The following is a 14,123-nucleotide window of genomic DNA, read 5'->3' as shown; positions in this document are numbered from 1 at the left end:
CCTCCTCTGGAGTTGGTTCACTCATAGCAAATGGCACGAAGATAGGACATAAACTCAAGAGAAGTAGGATAGGTAAAGGAATGACAAAGATGAATGTCAAACAACCTGCAAGAGGTTGCTAAGCTAATGACCTAATTGAAAACAATAGAAACAAATTAGCTAAAAACAAAACAGTGGGCAAGTGCATGGCAAAAGTGTTAGTTGTGCTTCAGTGCTGATGATGGTCATGTATTGGGCCAAAGGGTAAGGGAACGCCCTAGGGGTATGCAACTGTAGGCTAAGATGAAACCTACATTAGCATAAAAGCCTTGATATCGAAACATCGGAAAGAGATCCTATCAAACATGAGCCATGAAACTATAGACTTAAACGCCAGGAAATAAACCATGATCATTGCCTACTTAAGCAACTATACCACTATGCGAACATAAATGTCCCAACAGCAATATCGTAAGCACTTAAACAACACAACGCCTATTTATGATGTTAAACTAAATTGAATGTTGGTCTGTTGAACTAATGTTTAATTGCACTTTATTTGATTTATCACAGAAAAATTCAAGCATTCATGTATATTGTGACTTCTCACTCACGCAGACAATCATAAGAGCTGAGGTTTTTCAACCACTAAATAACAGCTAAACTGATATTGTTCACTACTGCAGTGTATGAGCGCTCATTCTAAGTCTTAACATCTGCAAAACATGCATATAACACATAAAAATTGGCCATGAAATACAGTGCACGCAGGCACAACCCGGGTATATTCAGTAAAAAAATACAATGATTCCGAACATGTTCAAAGTCGACTTAAATTCAACAGTGATCCACCTTAAATGTACATAAAATATGTATACCAGTAAGCGTTCACAGAACCTCTGGTTGCAAAAGCTTGTGATGACATCAATACTATATAAACATAGTTCAAACTGCGCTTAGGGTCTCTGTATCTGCAGATGGCAACATATATGTTGCTATATCACAAAAAAACAAAACATATCTCACATCACGGTATTCCCAAGGATTCCAGTTACAGTTGAGGAAAGGATCCTCAATGGTTGATGACAGCAGGCTCGTCCTCACATCTCTGTTTAGGCCAGGTCCTCACTGGGGGCTCCAATGTAGCAGGACTGGGTCCGATGCCCACAGACCACAGACACTACAGTGTTCGTCAATGGCCAATTTTTATTTGCAGAAATGCTAATGTGATTTTAAAGAAAAACCACCCTGAAACAATCAGGTATACAATATAGCACATATAAAACAATACACATATCATAAACACAGATATATACATACAGTTCATATGCATACTAGTTTGGTGAGATACAGTACATAGTATTGTTGTAAATGCACTGGGTAAAATATATTTATGTACATGTTAATTAGAAACGTATTCTGTCTTGATATATGATCAAATACATACACTAGATAATGACATGTAAACGACAACATGTAAACAACATGTAAACGACATGTAAACGACAACATGTAAACGACATGTAAACCTACCAGGTGTGTGGGCCTGGGTTGATATCACACCTGGGGACGATGCCGCGCTAAGTTTCTGCACAGTAGAATGGGATATGTTCAAGTGATGGATAGAACACATCTGTCATGACGCTCTAGAATGGGATATGTACAAGTGATGGATACAACACATCTGTCCCCATGAGTGGGCTGACCGCAGCTTTGCAGATTTCGAGACTGTACAAGTGATGGCTACAACACATCTGTCATGACGCTCTAGAATGGGATATGTACCAGTGATGGATACAACACATCTGTCATGACGCTTTAGAATGGGATATGTACAAGTGATGGCTACAACAAATCTGTCCCCATGAGTGGGCTCACCACAGCTTTGCAGATTTCCTGACTGTACAAGTGATGGATACAACACATCTGTCCCCATGAGTGGGCTGACCGCAGCTTTGCAGATTTCGAGACTGTACAAGTGATGGCTACAACACATCTGTCCCCATGAGTGGGCTCCCCGCACCTTTGCAGATTTCGAGACTGTACAAGTGATGGCTACAACACATCTGTCCCCATGAGTGGGCTCACCACAGATTTGCAGATTTCGAGACTGTACAAGTGATGGCTACAACACATCTGTCCCCATGAGTGGGCTCACCGCAGCTTTGCAGATTTCGAGACTGTACAAGTGATGGCTACAACACATCTGTCCCCATGAGTGGGCTCACCACAGCTTTGCAGATTTCGAGACTGTACAAGTGATGGCTACAACACATCTGTCATGACGCTTTAGAATGGGATATGTACAAGTGATGGATACAACACATCTGTCCCCATGAGTGGGCTCACCGCAGCTTTGCAGATTTCGAGACTGTACAAGTGATGGCTACAACACATCTGTCCCCATGAGTGGGCTCACCGCACCTTTGCAGATTTCGAGACTGTACAAGTGATGGCTACAACACATCTGTCCCCATGAGTGGGCTCACCACAGCTTTGCAGATTTCGAGACCGTACAAGTGATGGCTGTAAAACATCTCATTCACTTACAGGCTAAAAGACAACTTTATCTTAAAAACAAGCCATCAGCTGACTCTGAGTATTTACAATTTCTGTGTGACGCCACACCCCACGTTATAGTGCAAGTATTCGTGACAGAAAACGTATGATGTCCGAAAACCTATGCTGGTGAAAGCTCTGATCGAAAACAGGAAAATCCGTGGCAATTGTCCGGTTTTCGATCATATTTTTCCGGAGTGTTTTTTTTTTTTAAATTTACGCGGAAGATGATTTTTTCCGAGGACTACCGTTTTAAAAAACGCGATTTTCCGCGTTTCCGCGGAGATTTCACATCCCTGGTTATTGTAAAGGGCAGATGAAGCTGGTCTCCATGAGCTAGCCACTCTTCGTGCAGCTGATTTAGAGTAACCGGCGGCTTGCATTTTACTCGAGTTAACTTCCAAGCGTGAAGATGGAGGTTGTCGAGGCGCCCGTAAAATATGTCCGTCTTTGGTTGTCTCAATAGGTCGTGACGTACTGGGAGTTTCAGAGGTTATTCTATCAGTAGTAATCTCGGAAACCAAGTTCTGTTCAGCCATGCCGGGGCTATGAGGATAATGACACAGTCTGTTTCCTCTATTTTCTTCAGTACTTTTTCTAGGAGAGCCCAAAGGGGAAATGCTACGCGAACATCCCCTCCCATTCCATGGGGAACGCATGGACCTGGAGTGCTAGTGGATCTGGTACTGGGCTGACGTAGACTGGTAATTTGTTGTTGAGACTTGTGGCGAAAAGATCTAGGTTCGGAGTATCCCATAGATGGGTTATCCACTTGAACACCTCGTGATGTAGTGACCATTCCGTGGGTACTATCTTGTTCTGTCGGGATAGATAATCTGCTAAGATGTTTAGCTTGTCTGGTATGTGTCTTGCTTCGATCTACCAAGGCATATAAACGTGTTACCTCCTTCAGTAAAGGTAGGGATCTTGTGCCTCCTAGGTGCTGAATGTAAGCGACCACGGTCGAGTTGTCTGTGGCGATATTCACTGACGAATGGTGTAGTCGATCTAGCCATGCTGTTAATGCTGGATAAATCGCTCTCATTTCTAGACAATTGATGTGCAATTCTTTCTCTTGGGAGGACATTTTCCCTGAATGGTAAGATCGTCCATATGGGCACCCCAACCTTCTCCTGACGCATCTGTGTAGAGTTGATGTAGAGGGGTGGGGTAATAGAATGGAATGCCTGGCATGACATTTTGACGATTTAGCCACCAATTGAGTTCTGATATCCGATCTTGTGGAGGATGGATTAATACTTCCAGCTCTAGGTTTGTGGTGGTGTTCATCCAAATCTGTAGAGGTCGTAACTGTAGTCTGCCTCTGTAGTAGATCTTGGATAGATGTGAGCGTGCCTAGACATGACATCCACCAGCGTCTTGACTTGATGGGTTGATCGAGAGCGGTAGTTATCATGTGTTCTACTCTTGCATATCTGTCCTCTGGAGGTGCTACTATGCCCTTGTTGAGTATAAATTTTGCGCCTATGTAGGTGATGTCTTGAGTAGGTACTAGCTCTAATTTTTGGGGATGAACCAGAAATCCTTGATGAGTGAGAAGTTGGATGATACACATTGTGTTTAAGCTGATTTGCGATTTGTCCTGATCGGCCGATAGGAAATCGTCTATGTAGCCGTGAAGTCTTATGAGCTTTAGATGAGCGAAACCGATGACGGGATTGGTGATCCTGGTGAATAGCCATGGGGCGATGGATATGCCGAATGGAAGTACCCTGAACTGGTATCTCTGGCCGTTGACAGCAAAGCGTAGGTACCGCCGATGACTTGGATGGATAGATACGTGAAGATACGCGTCTTGGAGATCTATACTTGTCATCCAATCTGCTTGTCTTAAAGAGCTCTTCAACTTCTTTATAGACTCCATCTGAAACTTGGGTGGTCTTTCCAGATATTCTTTGTTCAGAACTTTCAGGTCTATGATAAGTCGCATCTCTGTAGTATTTTTCTTTGGTACCAGGAATACTGGGCAGTAGAATCCGAGAGTGGTGTCTGGTTCTTCTAGGATGCTGATTGGTCCTTTTGCAAGAAGTTTTCCTGAGGCCACTTCTCCTGCAATCAATTTCGGTCCTGGTAGGTGATATCTGGGTCCGGTAGGATGGATGACTAGCCTTGGTCTTTTTAAGAAGTGAAGTTTGTAGCCTCTTCTTACAACTTCGAGTAACCATGAGTCGTCTGTGATGGCCTTCCAGTTTTCTGCGTACTTCATAAGACGGCCTCCTACTGTACCCGGAGGAGGATGAATGCTGAACTTGGGTAGTCTTGGGTCGATGACTGTGACCGGTTAGCTCGACTGGATCTAAAGTGGTCATGTCTTTGATCTTCCGTAAATCTAAATCGTTGTCCATTGGGCAGGCGATGTCGATAGGGTCTGGGCGTGTCTGTAGAATCTTGGTTGAGTCATCTCCGGAGGGGGCCCCCTCCGCGACTGCCTCTTCCTTTGCTAATACCTCTCTGTGACGTGGGATAATCCTCTTTGGAGTTCCTGTACCTTGGTTGATATGATCTGTACTTCTGCGTAGAGGGACGAAAAGAATCCCGGCCAGACTGGACACGTCGACGTCTAGGATTCTGTTGGTGACGAATCTCTGTAGGCCGTCTATGCAAACTGGAGGCTAACGATATGGTGGATTCTTGAAATCTTTTGCTGGTAGAAGAGGCAATGGCTTCCTTCACTGATTCCAATCTACCGTTGAACATCGTAGGTGAAGTAATAGACTGTGCCATCAATGAGTTCTTTAACGGTTCTGGTATAGCATGATTAATTTGATGTATCAAGTGTTTTCTTTGCATGGTCAGAAACTGTGCTGACATCCATACCTGTGAAGTTTGTAGTTCTTCCTGCATCCTCAGTATGTGGTCCAATGAACTGTGTATGAAACGAGCCTCGTGATGTGACATCTCTAAGGGAGCGTCTAATGGTAGATCAGTGGTCTGGTTGTACGAGGGTAAAGAGTGGCGAATGCCCGCTGCTAACCAGTAAATGTAAGAGCTGACATTAATCATCTGCTTGTTGATTTTGTCTAAGTACTTGATTTTGGACATTTCAGTGCGCATCACGGGGTTAGGTTTCTTAACCAACTCATGGTATTCATCATCAATGCTAATCTGCTCTGCAAAAGGATCATCATAAATTTTGTATGCATATTTGTTGTACGTAGACCTCAATTTTGAGCTAGCGCCCGTAGTAAAATTCAAAGAATTTTCTGTTTTCTTGATACTGTCGTCCATATAGGATGGACGGGGAAGGGTATGGTGATCTACAGTCTCCCTGCCGGGCTCCTCATACCCTGCACGTTCTAACAAGGGTTTAGAAGTCTTATCCGTTTCTGGTTTTAATGACGGCATTAGCTCATAAAGTTCAGCAATGATGTATTTAAGAGAATAATTGTTAGGTCTGAATTCATCAATAGTAGTGTCCCCATAGCTTGAAAATTTAGTAAGACCTGAAGACCCGCACCCCCTATCCTGATAGCGCTGGGGGTGAGACGAATGGCTGGGGGTTGCGTAATCCCGACTGCCGGACCTACTATAAGCTGAATGGGAGTCACGTGTTCTGTAAGAGGAGGAAGGTGATAAAATCCTTGTCTCGCTTTTTCAGTCCCTTGATCTGGATTTAGATACCGTATGGGAAGGCGAACGCCTACGTTTTCTATGCTGATATGCACGGTCTATGTCAGATCTTTTGTCATAGGAGCTAGAGGGAGATTGATGTTTATCTCTATGCCTAGTCCGTGATTCACGGTGATGATGTTCATGGTAGGGAGAAAATCTCTGATACTCTCTGTCTCTATGAATGACTCTCCTATTGTCCTCATAATCTGATTTAACGTAGCCTTGTGTATTTCTGCTGTATGAAGGTGTGCTCTCATAAACAGCTTTAGATCTTTGTCTAATTTCATTATAAACCCTTGATTGGCCATGCCGGGTTTGAGACACAGAATATTTTAGCTCTGATATTCCTTGAGCCATAGATTGCATTCGATTGTCAATCATGACAGACATTGAATTAGTTAGCTTGTCCGTGAACTCATTTACGTTAAAGGGGTGACGCGGCAGAGGGGGAACGTCGTTTTGACGACGATCAGCCATGCCTAACGCCGCCGGATGTACGTTAGGGAGATCTTTGAACTCGGTACAATACATCTGCTCCTTAACTTTGGGTGAGTGGGATGAGGCACGAGGTCTTTCAACCTCATCCTCTCGCGACACTCTCTTGTCACCCACGTGATCAAAAACCTCTGATGGTTTAATCACTTTCCTTTAAATAGAAGTAGACGCTCTAGTACACTTTTTTTATAGTCCGGATTATTGGCCCATGCCTTGGAGAGCTTATCAAAATTTTCTTTTGATAGAGGCTCGCAGTAGGTGCATCTAGACTTCTGTGTGCAGCTGCTTTTCTTGCAAGCAAGACATCTGGGGTGAGGGTCACCAGGGACTTGGTGTTGGCCACAGCCCAAACAGACGGGTGTCTGTTTTTGAGATGAGGATCTCATCCCACAACACTTCCCATAAACTAATTACTTACGAGATCGTCCGATCTTCTTATACCCCCGTTCTAGTAGAACTGTTCACTGCTTGCAGACTGTGATTCTTGAAGATCAATGCTAAGTAGTGTGGAACTCAATCACGTGTACAGATGTGCAACCAAAATATTTTTCCTTGTTGTCATCAGGACACACAGGAAAGAAATGATTAGATTCCCGCCTTGCGCATGCGCAGTAGCGTCCATGGCAAGTGATAGGGTTTTCCTCACAACTATGGATATGTTGGCAGTGTAGTGGACGTCTGTTAAAAATTTATAAAAAAAATTATAGTGTGGTTCTCAGCATAAACAGGAATTTATGGCAATGATGTGATAGAGGTTTAGTATTTTGCAAGAATTATGTCTACATCCACATCCTCTGTGCTGCAGGTGTTGAAGGTTGACTTCAGATATGTCTACATCCACATCCTCTGTGCTGCAGGTGTTGAAGGTTGACTTCAGATATGTCTACATCCACATCCACATCCACATCCTCTGTGCTGCAGGTGTTGAAGGTTGACTTCAGGTATGTCTACATCCACATCCTCTGTGCTGCAGGTGTTGAAGGTTGTCTCCAGATATGTCTACATCCACATCCTCTGTGCTGCAGGTGTTGAAGGTTGTCTTCAGATATGTCTACATCCACATCCTCTGTGCTGCAGGTGTTGAAGGTTGTCTCCAGATATGTCTACATCCACATCCTCTGTGCTACAGGTGTTGAAGGTTGTCTTCAGATATGTCTACATCCACATCCTCTGTGCTGCAGGTGTTGAAGGTTGTCTCCAGATATGTCTACATCCACATCCTCTGTGCTACAGGTGTTGAAGGTTGACTTCAGATATGTCTACATCCACATCCTCTGTGCTGCAGGTGTTGAAGGTTGACTTCAGGTATGTCTACATCCACATCCACATCCACATCCTCTGTGCTGCAGGTGTTGAAGGTTGACTTCAGATATGTCTACATCCACATCCTCTGTGCTGCAGGTGTTGAAGGTTGACTTCAGATATGTCTACATCCACATCCTCTGTGCTGCAGGTGTTGAAGGTTGTCTCCAGATATGTCTACATCCACATCCTCTGTGCTACAGGTGTTGAAGGTTGACTTCAGGTATGTCTACATCCACATCCACATCCTCTGTGCTGCAGGTGTTGAAGGTTGTCTTCAGATATGTCTACATCCACATCCTCTGTGCTACAGGTGTTGAAGGTTGACTTCAGGTATGTCTACATCCACATCCACATCCTCTGTGCTGCAGGTGTTGAAGGTTGACTTCAGGTATGTCTACATCCACATCCTCTGTGCTGCAGGTGTTGAAGGTTGTCTTCAGATATGTCTACATCCACATCCTCTGTGCTGCAGGTGTTGAAGGTTGTCTCCAGATATGTCTACATCCTTGTGCTGCAGGTGTTGAAGGTTGACTTCAGGTATGTCTACATCCACATCCTCTGTGCTGCAGGTGTTGAAGGTTGTCTCCAGATATGTCTACATCCACATCCTCTGTGCTGCAGGTGTTGAAGGTTGACTTCAGGTATGTCTACATCCACATCCACATCCACATCCTCTGTGCTGCAGGTGTTGAAGGTTGACTTCAGATATGTCTACATCCACATCCTCTGTGCTGCAGGTGTTGAAGGTTGACTTCAGGTATGTCTACATCCACATCCTCTGTGCTGCAGGTGTTGAAGGTTGTCTTCAGATATGTCTACATCCACATCCTCTGTGCTGCAGGTGTTGAAGGTTGTCTCCAGATATGTCTACATCCACATCCTCTGTGCTGCAGGTGTTGAAGGTTGACTTCAGATATGTCTACATCCACATCCTCTGTGCTGCAGGTGTTGAAGGTTGACTTCAGATATGTCTACATCCACATCCTCTGTGCTGCAGGTGTTGAAGGTTGACTTCAGGTATGTCTACATCCACATCCACATCCACATCCTCTGTGCTGCAGGTGTTGAAGGTTGACTTCAGATATGTCTACATCCACATCCTCTGTGCTGCAGGTGTTGAAGGTTGACTTCAGGTATGTCTACATCCACATCCACATCCACATCCTCTGTGCTGCAGGTGTTGAAGGAGCATAACAACAACCAGGTGTTTGAAGGAGCATAACAACAACGCACAGCTAGTTCGTTTATTTCCCTGAATGGAACTGGTATGAAGACACGAACGGCTAAATTACGTATCTGAATATTTAATTTGTGAAAGGTCAGTTAAAAATCTAAATGCAGGGCAAGACATGATAAAGATGTATTTGTGACCAAAACAACATTCTTTAACATATCTGAATCACAGCACACATTAATATCAACATTTTACATCAGACATAGGTGTATCACTTCCTGGTACAATGTTATAACCAGGGGTCCGGAAACCGTCATATGCGCCGGACATGTCCGATTGGGAATCTCAAATGTCCGTTTTAAAATATTGCTTACCGGACATTTTGAAAAGTATTGTCCGGACATTCTTAAATTTTGACCAGACATGATCAACAGTTAGGACTGAGCAGTTTCTGTCTGCAGTTGCAACACAATGCAGATTAACTACACTGACAAGCTTTGTTTGTTTTGATTGCTGTAAATACATCGTACCTACATGATAGTCCAATCGGTCAATCACTGTAATAGGCAATAAACTGAGTTGACACCGATTAATCGAGGATTAATTACTGAGAACATCTTGTTAATTTGAGTGAAAGGTGTTTACAACTGTACATTAATACCTTGCATCATCGATGTACCTCATTATCCTCACAATGCTACAATACGAAACCTCAGACAAGAAGCGAAAGCGTGACGACAGCCAGTCGACCGATGCAGATCAGTCGAGTGGATCTGCCAAACCCTCAAAGTCTGGACGATCATTTTGTAAGTCGTGGGTAACGACTTTCACTTGGTTGACATACAATGAGGATTTGCAGATTTTATTGTTTTCAGTAGCTAGTCGTATATTGAATCTTGATTGACCGCCATTTTGCTTTCTCGGACGATCGATATCCAATTTTTTTATGGTCAATAGTTAAGTACAGATGAAAAAAGTATTCAAATAACTATTGCTATCAACAATATTTTAGTATTTGTGATTAAATTATCTGTCTTGTTTTTAAAAAAATCTTTAGTTTAAAAAAAACCTTTTCCCGTGAGGTCACGTGATAACCAAATATGGAATAATAGTCTCGATCCAAATGTTACAACGCGTACACTTGAGCAGACTCATGAATATAACTCATGAATATTAATTAGACCGTTCACTACGTTAACAGATCGTTATTATAACAGAAACAAACGTATGTTTTCCATGTAAATCTAAAATGATATTATTTGTTATTAATTGTCCGGTGAATTAAACAATTTAAATTGAAACAATTCATAATTCATCATATTATGAATACGTAAACTTGTAATGTGTGTGAAAAGTCGTACTAAAATACGGACCCCTGGTTATAACAATATGGCTTAACTCATTTCACATCTAACAACTTGCTTTCAATCATCTCACCTAACAGGGTATTCTGACATGGTTTAAATCATACAATTAGAACCAGTAGTCACTTTGCAAACTGACTATAAAAGTCCAGTTTCCACCCTTGCCAAACTAGGCTTGAATTTCTGGTCTTGATCATAGCGCCACCGGTTGTTATTACGAGTTGTGTTCCTTCTATGCCTCTCCTACTGACCAATCAGATTCCGCCTCTTGTATCACTGTATCACTAGCATTTATGTCAAACAAAATGGCGGCGACCAGTCAAGGCGATCTGATCAATAATCTAAGATCTAAGATCTAAATTGTGATAAAGCGGGTCTTACATCGCAATGTGCATCAAATCACGTGAACACCTTGATAAAAGACATGAAAGATTTTGAAAGATCTTGACACCGAGTTGGCAGTGCTCTTGCTTTGCAAATCCTCCAATCGGCCAAAATCTGCATGATTTTGATTTCCCTACGTGATTTTGATTGGACTATGCATAGACTCATTAGACCAGCCAAAATATAACTCCATAATACCAGCCTAGTTCGGCAAGGGTGGAAACTGGACTTTTAAAGTCAGTTAACTCCCCTGCCTGGAGAAGATGAGAGAACCACATTGCATACACCACCGAGCAGGTACAACATGACAGCATGGTATAAAACACAAAGTCCTGAGGCTGAAGCAACTCATCATGTTATAATGTGAAGTCACTGTGAAACAGTCTCCTTGTATGAAGCCATACTGTCCACATGAAGCCATGGTATAACACAGTTACTACATGATCTCACTGTCATTAAAGAAAATCCAGATGATACAACACATAATGTTATAACACAAAGTCACTGTTTTATATCATAAAGTCAAGTTTTAACATGAAATATCTACATTTTACAAGTCTTGATATAACATGAAGTTGCTACATTATCTCGAAGACTTGTGTTATAACATGAAGTAACTACATTTTACAAGTCTTGTTATAACATGAAGTCGCTACATTATACAAAAGTACTGTGTTATATCATGAAGTCGCTACACTATACCAAAGACTCATGTTATAACATGCAGTCACTATGAACACACAATGCCACTTAGAGTGTGGTCAAATGTAACAAATGTTATATTTTAGATAAAAATTTCTGACTTTGTGCGCTGGTGATCTGTACTGAATCTGTACTTTAATCAGACAGTGTTCTCCCAAATATAACATTTGTTCCATGAAGTAACTAATTCATACTGAAGTCATGTGTTATAACATGAAGTAACATCGCACTGAAATCTTGTTATAACTTGAAGTCGTTACATTATCTCGACATGCTCGAAGGCTTGTGTTATAACATGAAGTCACCACATTTTACAAAAGTATTGTGTTAAAGTCACATCTACCATGTAGTCTTTGTTATATCATGGAGTAACAAAAACACACCATGTAGTAATGATGTTATAACATGGAGTCAAAAAACACACCATGTAGTAATTATGTTATGACATGGAGTCACAAAAACACACCATGTAGTAATTAGGTTATGACATAAAATCAATAGAGTAATCACAGACATGCCAACAATGAAATAAACAACTAATGGAAAAATATAAACAAGAAACAAGTAAGCAACAATACAAGTATTTGTTCAACATTGTGTTGAGAGTGATAACAAAGGCTGTGAGTACTATCCACCACATTCACTTGGAGGTTGTTCATCGGTGTAATGTTTCCAACAGGAACTGCACCAGCTATAACCCTGAGATAGAGGCATTGAATGACAACTTCAGTCAAACACTACCATCAAGACATACATCACGTCATCACAGGTTCAGTCAAACACTACCATCAAGACATACATCACGTCATCACAGGTTCAGTCAAACACTACCATCAAGACATACATTGCATCATCACAGGTTCAGTCAAACACTACCATCAAGACATGCATCACATCATCACAAGTTCAGTCAAACACTACCATCAAGACATGCATCACGTCATCCCAGGTTCAGTCAAACACTACCATCAAGACATACATCACGTCATCACAGGTTCAGTCAAACACTACCATCAAGACATACATCACGTCATCACAGGTTCAGTCAAACACTACAATCAAGACATACATCACGTCATCACAGGTTCAGTCAAACACTACAATCAAGACATACATCACGTCATCACAGGTTCAGTCAAACACTACAATCAAGACATACATCACGTCATCACAAGTTCAGTCAAACACTACAATCAAGACATACATCACGTCATCACAGGTTCAGTCAAACACTACCATCAAGACATACATCACGTCATCACAGGTTCAGTCAAACACTACCATCAAGACATACATTGCATCATCACAGGTTCAGTCAAACACTACCATCAAGACATGCATCACATCATCACAAGTTCAGTCAAACACTACCATCAAGACATGCATCACGTCATCACAAGTTCAGTCAAACACTACCATCAAGACATGCATCATGTCATCCCAGGTTCAGTCAAACACTACCATCAAGACATACATCACGTCATCACAGGTTCAGTCAAACACTACCATCAAGACATACATCACGTCATCACAGGTTCAGTCAAACACTACAATCAAGACATACATCACGTCATCACAGGTTCAGTCAAACACTACAATCAAGACATACATCACGTCATCACAGGTTCACTCAAACACTACCATCAAGACATACTTCACGTCATCACAGGTTCAGTCAAACACTACAATCAAGACATACATCACGTCATCACAGGTTCAGTCAAACACTACAATCAAGACATACATCACGTCATCACAGGTTCAGTCAAACACTACCATCAAGACATACATCACGTCATCACGTCATCACAGGTTCAGTCAAACACTACAATCAAGACATACATCACGTCATCACAGGTTCAGTCAAACACTACAATCAAGACATACATCACGTCATCACAGGTTCACTCAAACACTACCATCAAGACATACTTCACGTCATCACAGGTTCAGTCAAACACTACAATCAAGACATACATCACGTCATCACAGGTTCAGTCAAACACTACAATCAAGACATACATCACGTCATCACAGGTTCAGTCAAACACTACCATCAAGACATACATCACGTCATCACGTCATCACAGGTTCAGTCAAACACTACAATCAAGACATACATCACGTCATCACAGGTTCAGTCAAACACTACAATCAAGACATACATCACGTCATCACAGGTTCAGTCAAACACTACCATCAAGACATACATCACGTCATCACAGGTTCAGTCAAACACTACAATCAAGACATACATCACGTCATCACAGGTTCAGTCAAACACTACCATCAAGTGAGTGAGTGAGTGAGTATGGTTTTACGCCGCTTTTAGCAATATTCCAGCAATATCACGACGGGGGACACCAGAAATGGGCTTCACACATTGTACCCATGTCGGGAATCAAACCCGGGTCTTCGGCGTGACGAGCGAACGCTTTAACCACTAGGCTACTCGACTGCCCTCTACCATCAAGACATACATCACATCATCACAGGTTCAGTCAAACACTACCATCAAGTGAGTGAGT

Source organism: Haliotis rufescens, unplaced genomic scaffold (genome assembly GCF_023055435.1).
Source record: "Haliotis rufescens isolate VD_foot unplaced genomic scaffold, xgHalRufe1.0.p SCAF_78, whole genome shotgun sequence".
Taxonomy (NCBI): domain Eukaryota; kingdom Metazoa; phylum Mollusca; class Gastropoda; order Lepetellida; family Haliotidae; genus Haliotis; species Haliotis rufescens.
The sequence above is the reverse complement of the archived record's forward strand: the minus strand, read 5'-3'. Positions refer to the sequence as shown.